Here is an 18,062-nt window from a genome sequence, read left to right as displayed (position 1 = left end):
GTCAAGCATACATAGTGGTCGATAAGCTGATGGGGTTAGGGGATCTCCTTTGCCCTTACTTATGAGAACTAATCGTTGCCTCTTCCAGATGTCGGGGAATTTCCCGCTGGTAATGCAATCGTTATACATATCCAGCAGGATTTGGGGTCTGCTCTCCGCGATCACTTTGAGAACCTCTGCTGGGATGTTGTCGGGCCCTGGAGCCTTCTTCCCTTTTAAGGTTTTTGCCGCTTTCAGTAGCTCGTCCACTGTGAAGAGTTTAATCTGTTCTGCTATTGGTGGAGAAGTTCTCGCTTTACTGTTTGTATGAGTGGGGAATAACGTTTTGACTATATGGTCCATTTGTTCTTCCTCCAGTTCTGGTGTTGTGCTTCTTGTTCTCAGCTTCTTCATCACGATTTTATACCCTAGCCCCCATGGGTCAGAGTTGACGTCATTGCAAAGGCGTTGCCATTTTTCCGTTTTGCTCTTCCGGATGGCAGCATTTAAGTCCTTCTTGGATTTCTTAAATTCGTCATTAAGTTCTGTAAGAATCCCCCTTCCTCTAGCCCTCGTGAGGCGGCGTCTGTTTTTAATACACGCTTCTCTAAGAGCTTTTATCTCTTCTGTCCACCAATACGCTTCTTGTCCTTGTCTTCGAGGATTGCCCTTTTTTTGGCATTGCAGCGTTGCAGGCCTGTTTTATAATTGCCAGGTTGTTGCTAACTGCGTTACCACCGCTCTGTCGGTTCTGCCTTGCGTAAATTTCTTGTATCAGCCTTGCCTTGTCTAGTCGGTTAACGTTCCATCCTTTTCTCGTTGGTCTCACTGTAGTCACTTCGTTTTCTGCTATGTTAAACGTTATATGGTTATGGTCGCTTCATTAATATTAATAATTATAATAATAATAGTAATAATAATAATATGCATTAATAATAATAATTATAATACTAATAATAATAATAATAATAATAATACAGTCGAGTCCCGATAATTCGAAATGGCAAGGGGATCACTTTTTTTACGAATTAGACGGGAATTCGATTTATCGAGATTTCTATTTAAAGGGGCTCAAAAATGAAAGAGTCGAATAAACGGGGTTTTTACATTTCACATCATGTTTACATATGTATTTAGCTTAATTAAAATTAAACAAACATAATAAATATGTACATTCATTTTTACGTTTTTCAAATTAAAGGAAAATTAAACAAAAAATTAACAAACAAAATTAAGCAGAAAAATTAAATTATTAAAAACGAAAATTCAAGCTTTAAAATAAGTGGTAATTTTTGATTGCTTCGTGTTTTTTCTTTTATTTTTTCCATTGCGTTTTCTAAACCTATTAGGTTGTCAAACACACTATTTGGCACATCATGAGTCGAAAAATAATGTTTAAGTTGAGGAATTAATGCTCTGGTTTGTAAATTCTATAAAATTTCTTCTCCGTTCTGATGCCTGCAAAATCTAACAAAATATTTCGCATCGCATTACGATTTATAAGACGTTTCGAAACAAAATTACGATTTATAAGAGGTTCAATATTCTTTGCGTTGCGCCAAATACTACGAATTAACGAGGGGACCAAAATGTATGGAATTTTTACGAATTAACGAGTTTTTTTCAAGGGGACAGAATTTTTTACGAATTATCGCGATTTTCGATTTAGCGGGGTACGAATTATCGGGATTCGACTGTAATAATAATAATAATAATAATAATAATAATAATAATAATTACAAGTATAACAATAATAATAATAATAGAAATAATATTATTAATAATAATAATAATAATAATAATAAGGATAATAATAAAATGGACCCACAGGGTAAGCCGCGAGCGACGAACTTTGTCACCAAGGCAAAGAAATTTAGCGAGGTGGCCAGAGATTGCCGATGGCACTGGTGGACGAGCTACATGAGGACGGTCGCCTGCTGTCGGAGAAGCGGGAGGAGATCGAGGCCAAGTTCGCCGACAGGGTAACCGACAGGTTGGTTAGCATGCCGACCGGTCCCATCCCCTCCTTCGACTCCTCAGACATGGTCAGAGGGCACCGGGTCATCAGGTGTGACGACAGGTCTCCCGAAGCTTCCTGGCGGAGTGTGTGGCTAAGATCAGCGACATATGGGCTGGCCTTAAGATTAGGATAGTCTACGGCAGGGAGATCCCACGGAGACCCAGAGCTCGCATCTGATTACCAAAGGGGCAAACCGACCATGCCAGGGTGATTGCCTGTCTGAGGGCCCAGAACCCAGACATCCATTCAGAGGACTGGACCATCCTCAGAGCAGAGCAGGAAATGAATGCGAGCCAGCCTTTTCTTCTGCTGGTAAACCAGCGCTGCCTGCCTCAACTGGGGGCCAATGACCACAAGGTCCGGTGCAGCATCAGGAAGGCCAAGATAATGGTCTTCTTGGCCGAGCCAGACGAGATATTGGAGGAGGTCGATGACACCAACAAATTGTTGGACGACATGTTGGACATCGACGACTAATCTCCTGACGCCACCCCCACCAACATCGATGTCGAGAATCGTACAGATTAACCTGAAGCGCAGCTCGCACGCTTCAGTTAATCTCACGATCCTTCTAAGGGAGAAGGATATCGACATCGGTCTGATACAGGAGCCTTGGACCAGGGACGGGCAAGTCGCTGGACTAAGGATCCAAGGATACACACTACTGTGCACAAACTCGAATGGTAGGTCGAGGCCGTGCATAGTAATCAGGAACCATTTTAATGCATTTCTCTGTCCCAATCTCAGCACACCTGACCTAGCAGTGGCCAGATTAGTGGCGGCGGATGGGAGCGGAGTATTGATCGCATCGGCATACATGGCCCAGACAAGAAAAAAAATACGGCATATAATCGACCTACTAGTGCGTTAGTTAGTATTGCTTAAGGGTGGAAAATTCGTTGTCTTTCCCATAAACAGACGCCAACCTTCATTTTTCGTAGCAAGAAAAATTTTTAAGTATGGGAAGAGTTGTTTGAACTTAGCTTGCAAATAGAACACAATAATTACAGAGTCGAGAACTGGAGGGTATCGACAGAACCCTCTTCAGACCATAGGTATATTTTCTTTGAACTAACGACACCAGTTAATAAACAGTTGCCAAGAAGGAACCCCCTTAAGACGGATTGGGACAAATTCTGCGAAATTGTTCAATCTAAAGTAAACGGCAGGAGGATCAAGACTATATCCACTACAAAGACACTCGACAAGGAGGTGGAGGACCTAACAAATATTCTGAATAACGCCTTCAAAGAGACTTGTAAGCTAACATTCTCGAAGAAGCAATACCCAAAGTGGTGGACAAAGGAACTAAGCGAGCTCAGAAAGAGCGCGAGAAAGTCCTTCAACAACAGTAACCTGGGATTGGGGAACATACAAAGAAGCACAAAAAACATACAAAAAGGCAATATACAAGGCCAAGAAAGAGTCTTGGCAAAACTACTGCGCAGCATTGGAAGGCATAAAGGGCACGGCGTGAGTAAGCAAAAATCCAAGGGGCACATAAGCCCTACCCTGATCAACAGAGCAGACGGCTCTGCTGCGACGACAATTGAGGAATCACTAGAGCTACTAGTAAACAACCACTTCCCGGGAAGCCTAAGAGTGAGCTCGGAACCCGAGGAGGGATCGATCGCTCGAATGGACACGCCAACGAACGACATCATTACCACTGAGCGAATTCAGTGGGCAATAGATTCTTTCGATAAGTATTAAAGCCCTGGCCCAGACGGCTTAATACCGACAATGCTACAGTAAGCCAAGGATAGCATTTGCAAATGACTTAAAGCCATTTACGAAGCTTGTTTAAGACTGACGCACATCCCACTCCCGTTGAGGGAGAAAAAAAGGCATAAATATACCGAAATCGGGCAGAAGGCGGCATATCCTAGCAAAGGATTATAGACCGATAAGTCTCACCTCCTTCGTCCTGAAGACGCTAGAGAGACTCCTGGACGTCCAGATCCAGGAGTCTCTAGAGGGACATCAACTCTCAGATGCGCAGCATGCATACCGCAAGGGAAAGTCAACGGAAACAGCGCTACACGAAGTTGTACACCATGTCGAGGAGACACTACAACACAAGCAATACACAATGGCCGCCTTCCTAGACATCGAAGGCGCGTTCAATAACGTGAACCACGACTCTATCCTGGGCTCCCTCAACTTGTTAGGTATTGAGAGAGGCATCAGAGAGTGGATCGGGGTCATGCTAAAGAGCAGGACGATCACAGCCGAAATGAGTGGCACTCACCTCACGCGGACTATGAGGAGAGGCACACCTCAGGGCGGGGTTTTATCGCCCCTACTCTGGCTCACAAATATGAACGCCATATTGACAGATCTCAATACGGGTGGAGTTAAAGCAGTTGCATACGCAGACGACGTAGTACTGCTAGTATCAGGACCATACCCTGACGTTATTAGTGAAATAATGACGGGTGCGCTAGGTCGATTAAATAAATGGGCAAAAACCTGCGGACTAGGTATCAACCCCACTAAGACAGAGCTTATGCTCTTCACACGAAGAACTAAGATACCACCCTTCAACATGCCCAGTATAAACTAGCGGAGCGAGCGAATTATCTAGGAGTAATTCTGAATAATAACCTCCCATGGAAAGAAAACATCGCAGAAAGAGTAAGGCAAGCAAGCATTGCAATCTACTCCTGCAGGAAAATGTTTGGGAACAAATGGGGACCCCAAGATAATTTTATGGCTCTACACACCAGTGGTACGGCCAGTACTACAACAAAACGAAGCTGACACGGATGCAACGGGATGCGAGTGCGGGGGCCGTGGGTGCAATGCGCTCATGCCCCGCGGCTGCTCTCAACGCTATCCTGGATATAATGCCGATAGAGCTGTTTGTGAAGGACACTACGACACAGAGCGCAGTAAGACTGAAGGCGAGCAATTGCTGGAGGGACTACGGCGCCGGGCACGGCAAGATCCTTGCACACAGCGGCATTAACACAGACGTTAAGACCGACTACATGATCGCGGAAATGAAATTCGGGAACGCATTCTCGACATCATACCCATCAAGGGATGACTGGAGTAGGGGCAGAGTAGTAGTGGAGAACGAGGTGTCCCTCTACACCGATGGCTCAAAAATGAGCTGCGGCGTAGGGGCTGGGATCTTCGCTGAAAATTGGAGAATTGAACAGGCTTTCAATCTCTCTAACTCAGCGACGGTCTTTCAGGCTGAGTTACTAGCCATAAGGGAAGCAGTCGAACTTTCCTTAAGGCAGGACCTCAGGGGCAAAAGAGTTCGAATCTACTCGGATAGCCAAGCGGCTATAAAATCCCTATCTGCCGTGAAAACGAACTCACGACTTATGGCACAATGCAAGAAGGCCCTTAATAGACTTGCCGACAAAAAATAACGTACAAGTAACTTGGGTACCGGGACACAACGAGATCCCAGGAAATGAGAAGGCAGACGAACTAGCCCGTGCAGGCTCGGCAGGGCTAAGTTCTGACATCGAATTACCGATCTCCCTAAACGCGATCCAGACAAGGATCCATGACCACTTTAGGCAGACAGCTAACAAAGAATGGCTTTGTAAGAGTGATCACAAAAGGTCAAGGGAATGTTGGCCGAGGTACGATAAAAAACGAACCAGTGAATTGCTATCCAACAGCAAGCGGGATATTAGCAGAATCACGGCAGTCACCACGGGACATTGGGCGATCGGTTCGCACGCAATGAAGTTGGGACTGCCACAAAATTCAATCTGTAGAAGCTGTTAGCAACCTACAGAGCAAGAGACACCGGAACATCTGCTCTGCTTCTGCCCAGCACTAAACCACATCAGACGTCGCCACTTTGGTGACTACCATATAGAGTCACTGGAAAGTATAGGAAAGCTGAAAGTTTCAGCAATCCTAGGTTTTTTTACTGACTCTAAGTGGTACTAATAGTGAACAACAACAAACAGAGGGAGTGGATCAAAAAGGAGCTTAGCTCTAATTGGAGGCCCTAGTATTGGGCCTCACCACTGAAACCTACCTACCTATACAAGATATATCTATATATATATACAAGATATACAAGATATACAAGATATACAAGATATACAAGATATACAAGATATACAAGATATACAAGATATACAAGATATACAAGATATACAAGATATACAAGATATACAAGATATACAAGATATACAAGATATACAAGATATACAAGATATACAAGATATACAAGATATACAAGATATACAAGATATACAAGATATACAAGATATACAAGATATACAAGATATACAAGATATACAAGATATACAAGATATACAAGATATACAAGATATACAAGATATACAAGATATACAAGATATACAAGATATACAAGATATACAAGATATACAAGATATACAAGATATACAAGATATACAAGATATACAAGATATACAAGATATACAAGATATACAAGATATACAAGATATACAAGATATACAAGATATACAAGATATACAAGATATACAAGATATACAAGATATACAAGATATACAAGATATACAAGATATACAAGATATACAAGATATACAAGATATACAAGATATACAAGATATACAAGATATACAAGATATACAAGATATACAAGATATACAAGATATACAAGATATACAAGATATACAAGATATACAAGATATACAAGATATACAAGATATACAAGATATACAAGATATACAAGATATACAAGATATACAAGATATACAAGATATACAAGATATACAAGATATACAAGATATACAAGATATACAAGATATACAAGATATACAAGATATACAAGATATACAAGATATACAAGATATACAAGATATACAAGATATACAAGATATACAAGATATACAAGATATACAAGATATACAAGATATACAAGATATACAAGATATACAAGATATACAAGATATACAAGATATACAAGATATACAAGATATACAAGATATACAAGATATACAAGATATACAAGATATACAAGATATACAAGATATACAAGATATACAAGATATACAAGATATACAAGATATACAAGATATACAAGATATACAAGATATACAAGATATACAAGATATACAAGATATACAAGATATACAAGATATACAAGATATACAAGATATACAAGATATACAAGATATACAAGATATACAAGATATACAAGATATACAAGATATACAAGATATACAAGATATACAAGATATACAAGATATACAAGATATACAAGATATACAAGATATACAAGATATACAAGATATACAAGATATACAAGATATACAAGATATACAAGATATACAAGATATACAAGATATACAAGATATACAAGATATACAAGATATACAAGATATACAAGATATAGCGTATATACAAAATATACAAGATATATGTTGAAAACTGAAACAGTTTAATTTAAATTCTATTAATTTCTCGATCATTCCTAACGGCTATATGATATAGTTGCCAGATTTTCATAAAACTTTTAAAAAATTTTAGAACAACATAAAATAGCTATAGCTCCAATTTGATGAAAATCTTTTGAAAACTGAAAAATTTATAATTTTTTATTGTATTAATTTCTCGATCATTTCTATGGGACCTATATTATGATGTAGTCCACTTTTCATAAAATTGTAGAGTAATATTAAAAGGCTGCATTTCAGACTTGATCAATTTCTGTTGAAAAATAAAAATGTTATAATTTTATTTATTTTTTTTTAATTTTCCGATCATTTCTATTGCTGCTATATGATTTAGTCGTCCGATCTGGCATCGTTCCGGCATATATGCGAGTAATAGTTTAGTAACGTTTAATTCAGATTACTTCAAAAATGAGAGAATAGTTTGCGTAGAAACATGGGTATATCGACTCGGCTGTTGATGCTGATTAAGAATATATATACTTTATATTGTCGGAGGTGACTCCGTCACTCCTTGCAAACTTCTGACTGAAATAATTATACCCTACAAGGGTATGAACATGTTACTGTTAGTGAACTAGCATACAAAAATATATCTGACCAATTAATGTTGTATCCCAGATACGGGCATATGGCAAGGACCATGGATAGCGTATACCTGCGCCTCGAAAAGCGGGATAAGGATGATCACACCCTTAAGGCAGGCGAGGTGGAGAAAGACCATTATCGACGCCGCCCAGGAACTGACGCTGGATGAGTCCGAAGAGGCGGAACACGTTAGAAGAACTCAGGAGAACCCGGCCCAAAGGACCAGCAACTGATCGTGGGTGCAGACGCCAATACGCACCACATCGTATGGGGAAGCCCCGAAATAAAGTGACAAAGTATAATTGTATCGGATTGGAAAGTCTTTGAGAGACTATCCTTCTTAGACCATAGGTACATACAGATCCAATGCGAATTCGATCCCTCTTCAAAACCAACAGTCTTTAGAAACCGCAGGGGACACTAACTGGGGAAAGTTCAAAGAAATAATCTCTCGTAAATTCGCAACTTTTCTGGGGGCATTAATAAATATATAGAAAAGTCCCTAGAGACCCTCTCTAAGAAATTACTAAGCGCATCACGATTTCAAGAAGCATGAAAAGGTCCTGGTGGAACAAGGAAGTCTCGCTCCAACGCGATAACCACACAAAATTCTTCAAACTCGCTAAGCAGGCAAAGGATGACATAATCAACGAGGAATACTAAATCCTGCTAAGGAAATACGCAGGGCGCAAAAAGCTCTTGGAGAAACTTCAGCACGAACATAGAGACGTCCCCAGGAACGACTAGAACGCGGGAAAAAGCAACCCGCATACAAAGTCAGCTCAAACGCGACGACGGACACAGGACTGAGGGTAACGAAGAGGCCCTAACTGCACTAACACACGCGCACTTCACACGTTGCACAGAGATCATCGATGCCAAGGAGCACAAGGTACTTGTAACCAGTTAAGATCATCTCCTCTGGAAGAATTCACTAGGCTATAGAATCCTTCGCGTGGAGTAAAGCGCCAGGACTAGACAGCTTGTCTAAGTACGGGCTATATACCAATCGAATTGAGGACCACGAGGACTGCCTTCCTCTCCAAAACAGGAAAAATCGGCCCAATCAGTTCCAAGGACTACTGGCCGATAAGCCATCTCCTTTCTTTCAAGACTCTAGAATAGCTGCTGGACCTATACATCATTAACGATGTAGGCAGATTACTGTCCACCAACCAGCAGGCCTACACAACAGGGAAATCAGTGGAGACGGCGGTGTATTCATTAGTAGCCATTATTGAGAGGGCCCTGCACAACAAGGAATATGCGCTCGGAGCCGTTGTAGACGTATCCGGGGCATTCAATAATGTAAGCATAGATGCAATAATGAAGCGCCTAGGAGCGACCAACACGCACCCCGCCATCAACTTCGGGATATGAAATCTACTAAGTTGCAGAGAGATACAATCAAATTGTGGCACCGCTTCCATGGTGAAAGGAGCGCACAGAGGCGCGCCGCAAGGCGGAGTCCTATCGCCCCTCCTATGGAATCTAGTGGTCAACTACCTAATCAGAATTTTCGAGAGGAAGGGCCCGAAGATAGCAGCCGATGCTGACGACATTAGCATAATTATCACGAAAGTTTTTCCATCGATCCTTAGCTCGATCATGGAAGTGTTGCTGAGTGTTGCTCAGGGAGATATGGGGCCGCTCACCCGCTCTGATGCACTGGGTCTACATATCGGTGGTACGACCGACACTGCTATACGGAGTCTAAGTGTGGTGGCAAGCCATGGAAAAGAGGACTTACAAAAAGCTTATGGAGAGAACCCAGCGGCAGGCGCTGCTCTGCATATCTGGGGCGCTGAAGACAACACTCATAAAAGGTTTAGAGACTATAATTGGAATTGATCCCCTGGATATTCACGCTTAACTGACCGCGGGAAAGGCTGCACAACGAATAGTAGCGCTGGGAAAATGTCGCCACAGGGATGGTCAAACCATGAGCAGTATATCTGACAACATGACGCTTAGAACTTGCCCTGAAGTGAAAAGAGGAACATTTATGGGACCTGAAGACTAGGAAACGGTTCAGAACCATGGTCGATACCTCAACATATACATTGACGGCTCCAAGATGGAAGGAGGATATGGAGCAGGGACGCACAAGATATATTAAGCATGACAACGTAGGTGCAGATTTATTGGGTTCCCAGCCACCAGGGCATAGATGGAAACGAAACCGTAGACGAACTTGCAAAGGAAGGAGTCGGACTAGCTAACGAAAGAACAGATAACGTCTCTATAAGAACGCTCCAAAGTGAGTTGGAGAGGGGGGGGGGGTCGTACAAGCAAGAAGCTGATGGAGAAGAAACTCCGCAACCTACAAAACATCTAAAATCATGTGCAAAGACCGAAATGCCAAACTCATATACTATGTACTGCATCTATCCCGAAAAGACTGCGGACTATTATTAGTGGGAATTTTTACGGGTCACTGCCTGGCTGCTGCGCATGCAGTCAAGCTGGGCATCCCCAATAACGGCAACTGGAGGAAATTCGATGAATCCGAGGCAACCGAAACCTTGGAGCATCTCATCTGTAAGTGCCCAGCCCTAACGCAGGCAAGAGTAAAACACCTAGGTGCCCCAGTACTGTCATCACTAGCAGATACCTCCAAAAAAACGCCAGGTGAACTTTTTGCCTTTGCAAAAACTACAGCGATCCTAAAGGACTTCAATATCGCATAAGATTTTCCAGGTCCATGTGAAAACAAAATCCGGATAAATAAGGGCCGTCCGGTTCAACCTAACTTAACCTAATGTTTGGGGATAGTATAATAGAAGAGGCCGCTCCTGCTGATGACGGTGGACACAACTGGCGACTCATTAGCGGACAAAATAAAAAGCTAAATTGGGTATTAAGAGAAATAACAAAAACAAATGAGCACAAAAAATAATAAGCACAAAAGAAACATTACAAATGTAATGGAGAAGCAGGTAGCGCGAAAAAATTCGACCCAAAAAGGTAGTAAGACAGCGTGAGTGAATTAATGAATACAGGCAAATCAGCAAATATCAAAAGCTAGATTTTGTACTTTTTTTTACATTTAAACATTAACGAATACACTGATACCACTCACAAAGGGCGAATCGAGGCGAACAAGTACACAAAAAACTACTAAAACAAGGAAGTGATTTGCTTACATTATGAGTCAATATTTTTGAATGCCAGTTCACCTTCGACAGCTGAAGTGATCGGTTGTGTTCATCCAACGAGAAGATAAAGTCTCTTATCTACATCTCGAGCGAAGAAGCAGACAATTTCGGCAACTTTAAGTGACCTTATAGTTTATTTGTTTGTTTGCCGTCCAACATTCCCTACCTCAACATCCCCATCAAAATCTCCGAACATCGAAGCCTAAACTCCACCAAAGGCGTAATCTATTCAAATGACCTAAGAGGAATAAGCGAAAGCGAAATACTGGAGAACCTCAAATCACAAAAAGTAGAAGCCGTGGAAAAAATCTACAAATATATGCCCGGACAACCTCTTGATAAAACTCAACAAAACGAAACTGGCCTCATAAAATTTTCTTTCAAACTAACGAATCTACCAGAATTTTTGAACGTCGGTTACGAAAGAGTGCAGGTTCGCCCCTACATCCCTACTGCACTGCACTGCAAAAACTGCTTTCGCTTCGGCCATACCACAAAGTTCTGCAAAAGCCCCTCAACTTGCGCAAACTGTGGACTCCCATCCCACCTTGTTGGAATATGTTATCAAAACCAACATTACAAATGCGGTCACACTGCCTGATCTCTACTTTATAAATCGTTATCGATATTAAGTTCTATCATCACTGTTTCCTTTTTCTACTGACAAGGCTGGTTGTGCGCGCATATAAATAAAATAATAAAAATCAAAGTGAATCGACTTACACCGACTTTTATTTAGGAACTAAATACTAAATTACAATAGGTTATGGGCCCAGCCCTCACTAAAACATATTATTGAAGAGAAAGTGAAGAAAACTTAATATATTAATTTGATTCTTGTGAAACTCACACATACACAGAGACGGTTCTATAGGTCTTGTGAAATATAGTATTCTTGGTGAAATATAAAAGTTTTGTGAAATATAATAATATTATTAGATATAAATAATCTGAAGAATATAATAGTTCTTGTGAAATTCACACATACACATACATATACATACTTAATTTTTTTTTCAGTTCTTCTAAATCGGATGCAATAGAATTGGTCTTGTGAAATTCACACATACACATATACATACTTCATTTTAAAGTTCTTTGAAATCTGATGAAATAGAGTGGTTCTTATGAAATTCACAAATACACAAATACATACTTCATTTTCGTAGTTCACATTTACAAGTCATACATACAAATTTAAAAAGAAAATATGCATAAGACAAAGAATAATATAAAACCGTTTGATGGGCAAAAGTATGGGATATGGAAATTTCGAGTAAGAGCACTCCTGGAAGAGCTAGAGGTCTTAAAAGTTTTAGATGGGGAATTACCGCATGAAATTGATGATGATTGGTTAAAGGCAGAAAGACGTGCAAAAAGCACAATAATTCAACATTTAAGTGACTCTTTTTTGAATTTTGCGACAAGCGACAAAACTGCGCGAGAAATATTTAAGAATTTGGATGATACCTATGAGAGAAAAAGTCTTGCATCGCAATTGTCGCTTCAAAAAAAATTATTATCTCTTAAACTTAAAAGTGAGATGACACTTTCAAATCACTTTATAATATTCGATGAAATTGTCAATGAATTAATGGCCGCAGGATCTCGAATTGATGAAATGGGTAAAGTATCGCATTTATTGCTGACTTTGCCATCATCATATAACGGAGTAATCACTGCCATTGAAACATTGGCTGTAGAAAATTTGACATTAGCATTTGTGAAACACAGATTGTTAGATCATGAAATTAAAATTAAGAATGATTCTAATGATACTAGTAGAAAGATAATGAATACAGTTAGTTCCTTTAACGGAAAGAATGTTAGAAGTGGACCGTTTAAAAATAATTACAAGAAAGGGATAAATAATACTGGACGTAAACAATTTAAGAAAACAAATATTAAGTGCCACTACTGTGGAAAAGAGGGACACGTTAAGAAGGACTGCTACAGTTATAAACGAATAAATTCAAATAAAAATAAAGAAAATGAAAAACAAGCAAAAGTCGCGACAACTCAGCCTGGTTTTGCATTTATGCTTAAACGTGCAAATCAGAATCTGACAAATTCCGATAAGAATGTCAGCTTCATATTGGATTCTGGTGCCAGTGATCATATTGTAAATGACAAAAACCTTTTCATGGATTCAATCCAATTGGAGCCTCCCATTAAGATTGCGGTGGCAAAGCAAGGAGAATTTGTTTATGCAACAAGGCGTGGAATAGTGCGTCTGTATAATGGACGACAAATAACACTGGAAGATGTCCTCTATTGCCCAGAAGTTCCTGACAACTTAATTTCGGTGAAGCGCCTCCAAGAGGCTGGGATGACAGTGGAATTTAACAAAAACGGAATGAAAATATCCAAAAATGGGTTGTTAGTTGCTGAGAATACCGGTATGTACAATATACCTATTATTAAGTTTGCAGCATTTACATTAAATATGGAAAACAAAAATACAGATCAATTATGGCATGAAAGGCTAGGTCATATAAGTGAAGGGAAATTGTTAGATATAAAAAGAAAGAATTTCTTTAATGATAATAAACTTTTAGACAAGGTTCTACCTATTACAGAGATATGCGAAGCTTGTCTTAATGGAAAGCAAGCTAGATTACCTTTTGCAAAACAAAAAAATAAAAATTATATTAAAAGAGCACTTTTCGTAATACATTCAGATGTGTGTGGTCCCATCACACCTACTTCAATTGATGACAAGAATTATTTTGTAATTTTTGTAGATCAATTTACACATTATTGTGTAACTTATTTAATTAAGCATAAATCTGATGTATTTAACATGTTTAAAGATTTCGTTGCAAAAAGTGAGGCGCATTTTAATCTAAAGGTTGTAAATTTATACATAGACAATGGAAGGGAATATTTGTCAACAGATATGCGGGAATTTTGTGTCCAGAGAGGGATTAGTTACCATCTAACTGTACCATATACACCGCAGTTAAATGGAGTTTCGGAGAGGATGATAAGGACTCTCACAGAAAAAGCGCGTGCTATGGTAAATGGTGCAAAATTAGATAAAACCTTCTGGGGTGAAGCTGTGCTAACAGCCACATATCTAACGAACAGAATTCCAACTAGAGCACTTGGTAATTTTGAAAAAACTCCATATGAGATGTGGCATGATAGAAAGCCAAGTTTAAAAAATCTTAGGATTTTTGGGTCAACAGTTTACGTTCATAATAAAAACAGAAAGAGAAAATTTGATGAAAAATCATTTAAAGCAATACTAGTTGGTTATGAACCAAATGGTTTTAAATTATGGGATTTAAATAATGAAAAGTTTATTATTGCAAGAGATGTAATAATTGACGAAACAAACATGATAAATTCTAGAGCTGTTCTGAACGATATTGAATTGCTGAATGAGAGTAAGCAATATGGTCAATTTAACTTCCCGAATGATAGTAAGCAAGATGATGATACAGATGTCCTGAATGAGAGTAAGGATAAATCAAGTCAATCAAACTTCCCAAATGATAGTAAGGAAGATAACCATACAGATGTCCTGAATGATAGTAGGGAGAAATCAAACAAATTAAACTTCCCGAATGATAGTAAGGAAGACGACTATACGAAGGTTCTGAATGAGAGTAAGGAAAACTCAAATAAATTGAAATTCCTGAATGATAGTAAGGAAAATGACCAATCAATTGTCCTGAATGAGAGTAAGGAGAAATACAGCGATTTTATCCGGAATGAAAGTACGGAATCAAAATCAAAACAAGAAAATCATATTGATACTGATGTCGTAGAACAACTTGTTGAAGTTTCCACTAGACGAAGTAATAGATTAAAGAACTTGCCAAAAATATCCTATAATGAAGATGAAACAGATCTTAATAAATGTATATTAAATGCTCACAGCATTTTTAGTGATATTCCAAGCACATTCGATGAAATTCGAAGTAGAAGTGATAAGCGTGCCTGGGAAGAAGCTATTAATGTAGAACTAAATGCCCATGAATTGAATAATACATGGTGCATTGTTAAAAGACCTGAAAACAAAAATATTGTTGACAGTAAAAGGGTATTTACTTTAAAATGCGATGAATTTGGAAACCCTGTAAAGTATAAGGCAAGATTAGTTGCACGTGGGTTTATGCAAAAATATCAAATAGATTATGAAGAAACATTTGCACCAGTTGCCCGAATTTCAAGTTTTCGTTTCATAATGTCAATATCAACTCAACATGGCTTGAACGTACATCACATGGATGTAAAAACTGCTTTCTTAAATGGAACACTGAAAGAAGAAATTTACATGAAAATTCCTGAAGGAGTAGCATGTGTCAAAGATAAAGTATGTAAATTAAATAAAGCAATATATGGACTTAAGCAAGCAGCGAGATGCTGGTTTGAAGTATTTGAGAAATCTCTAAAAGAATGTGGATTTGTAAATTCACCTGTTGAGCGCTGTATATATATTTTAGATAAGAAAGATATCAATAATAACATCTATGTACTACTATATGTAGATGACTTGGTGATAGCCACATTAGATATAGAGAGGATGAATAGTTTTAAAGCATATTTAATGAACAAATTCCGAATGACTGATATGGGACAAATAAAGTATTTTATTGGAATGAGGATAGAATTCTGTGAAAAAGAAATATATTTGAGTCAATCAGCATATATTAAAAAGATTTTAAATAAATTTAAAATGGAAGATTGTAAAGCAGTCAGTACACCGCTCCCAATTAAACTTAATTATGAGTTATTGAATTCTGAGGAGAATTATGATGCACCTTGTCGCAATTTAATTGGTTGCCTAATGTATGTTATGTTATGTACACGACCAGACATTGCTACTGCAGTAAATATTTTAAGTCGTTACACAAATAAATATAATTCTGAGTTATGGCAATCCCTAAAGAGAATTTTAAGATATCTTAAAGGTAGCATTGATATGAAATTAGTATTCAAGAAAAATATAGCATTCGAAAACATATTTACAGGTTATGTTGATTCTGATTGGGGCGGTAATGAAATCGATAGAAAGAGTACAACAGGTTACATTTTTAAAATGTTTGATTCCAACTTAATCTGTTGGAATACAAAAAGGCAGAGTTCAGTAGCTGCTTCGTCAACTGAAGCTGAATATATGGCTTTGTTTGAAGCTGTAAGAGAAGCCTTATGGTTGAAGAGTCTTCTAGAAAGCGTTTACATAAAATTAGAAAGACCTATAACCATTTTTGAGGATAATCAAGGTTGCATAAGTATTGTTAATAATCCATCATGCCATAAAAGATCAAAGCACATTGATATAAAATATCATTTTTCCCGAGAACAGGTCGAGAATAATATTGTTTCTATTGAGTATATATCCACAGAAAATCAACTCGCTGACATCCTTACAAAGCCGCTGGCTATCGGAAGATTCAACACCCTAAGAAGCAAAATGGGACTAATTTAAATTCAAGAAAACTAATTTTTAGGAAATCCTACATATATGATTTAATCTAACTTAACCAAATGAAATAGTACCAAAATGTAGTTTATTGTTTACTGAAGTAAGAATTTTATAATTTACCATCTATATATATAAAAATGCTCTGTTCGTGTCTACATCCTTCATAGACTCGAAAAGTTCTGAACCGTTTAAGCCCAAATTTTTACACAACATGCGTTGAGGTTCCAGCTCGGTTATTGACTACTTTTGATGTTGATAGCTTATCTGCGGTGGCGAATATATCTATTTTTTTTGCGTTTCCAAGTGCCCCTACTGCTGCGCCATCTACAGGCAGCCAGCTGAATCAAAGCATTTCCTGTCAAACATTCAAAACATATTGAAAGAAGAAACTTGAAAAGATCTGAACCGTTTATGCCCAAATTTTTAGAGAACATGCGTTGAGGTTCCAGCTCGGTTATTGACTACTTTTGATGTTGATAGCTTATCTGCGGTTGCGAATATATCTATTTTTTTAGCGTTTCCCGTGCCCCTACTACTGCGCCCTCTACAAGCAAATCAAAGCATTTCCTGTCAAACATTAAAAACATATTGAAAGAAGAAATTGGAGATACAAATTTTATTTTTTGTTCAGGTTCAGTAAGAAACGAAGTCATGCCACCAAAGAAGTCGAGATTGGGTCGTCGTATTCGCAATACAGAAGCAAAAAGACGTAAGATTGCGAATATGACTGACGAAGAACGGGCCTCCATCCGAGAGACGCGGCTGCGCGATGAACTTTTACTCATACAGGTTAATGGTTCGGAGGACCGATTGCAATCATATATTGAAATGTCGTCAGTTGTTTCATCAGTACATTGTCGATATGTATGCAAAAATTGAAACAACGTTTGCTGTTCCTCCGATTGAATCAGAAGAAACTTCGGTCCGAGGAATATACCCATTTGCGGGATGCTGTGATGAATGACCGTAATACAACCAACGTTGGAAAGCTCACGATTTTGCCATCCTCATACATAGGTAGTCCACGCCACATGCATGAATATGCTCAAGATGCCCAGGCATATGTTCGTTGCTACGGCCGTCCAGACTTATTTATCACCTTCACATGCAATCCAGCTTGGGACGAGATAGTGCAGCTGTTATTTCCTGGACAATCATATAGGGATAGGCATGACATCACAGCCCGTGTTTTTAGACAAAAGCTCAAGTCACTGATGGATTTCATTGTGAAACATGGAGTTTTTGGATCTGTGCGGTGCTGGATGTATTCAGTAGAATGGCAGAAGAGAGGATTGCCGCATGCGCACATACTGATTTGGCTGTATGATAAAATTACTCCAGACGAAATTGACAATGTGATATGCGCTGAGATTCCACGGGCAGAGGTTGATACAGATTTGCATGCAGTTGTCATCAAGAACATGATCCATGGCCCATGTGGTACCCTCAACCGAAGTTCACCA

The 18,062-nt window shown here is 38.9% G+C and overlaps 1 long non-coding RNA gene and 1 pseudogene across 1 annotated transcript; one reads left to right on the top strand and one right to left on the bottom strand.

Annotated features, from left to right (window-relative positions):
- LOC147644617 (uncharacterized) overlaps nt 1-18,062 on the bottom strand; it is a 323,333-nt pseudogene that overhangs the window by 22,672 nt on the left and 282,599 nt on the right.
- Nucleotides 11,717-16,662, top strand: LOC147644624 (uncharacterized). Its single transcript, XR_015270192.1, has 2 exons — nt 11,717-13,561; nt 16,520-16,662. It is a non-coding gene; the product is annotated as an uncharacterized LOC147644624 (long non-coding RNA).

This window comes from Drosophila serrata, unplaced genomic scaffold (assembly GCF_035046125.1).
Source record: "Drosophila serrata isolate PLE 108 unplaced genomic scaffold, ASM3504612v1 contig_128, whole genome shotgun sequence".
In the NCBI taxonomy this organism is placed as follows: domain Eukaryota; kingdom Metazoa; phylum Arthropoda; class Insecta; order Diptera; family Drosophilidae; genus Drosophila; species Drosophila serrata.
The sequence above is the reverse complement of the archived record's forward strand: the minus strand, read 5'-3'. Positions and strand labels throughout refer to the sequence as shown.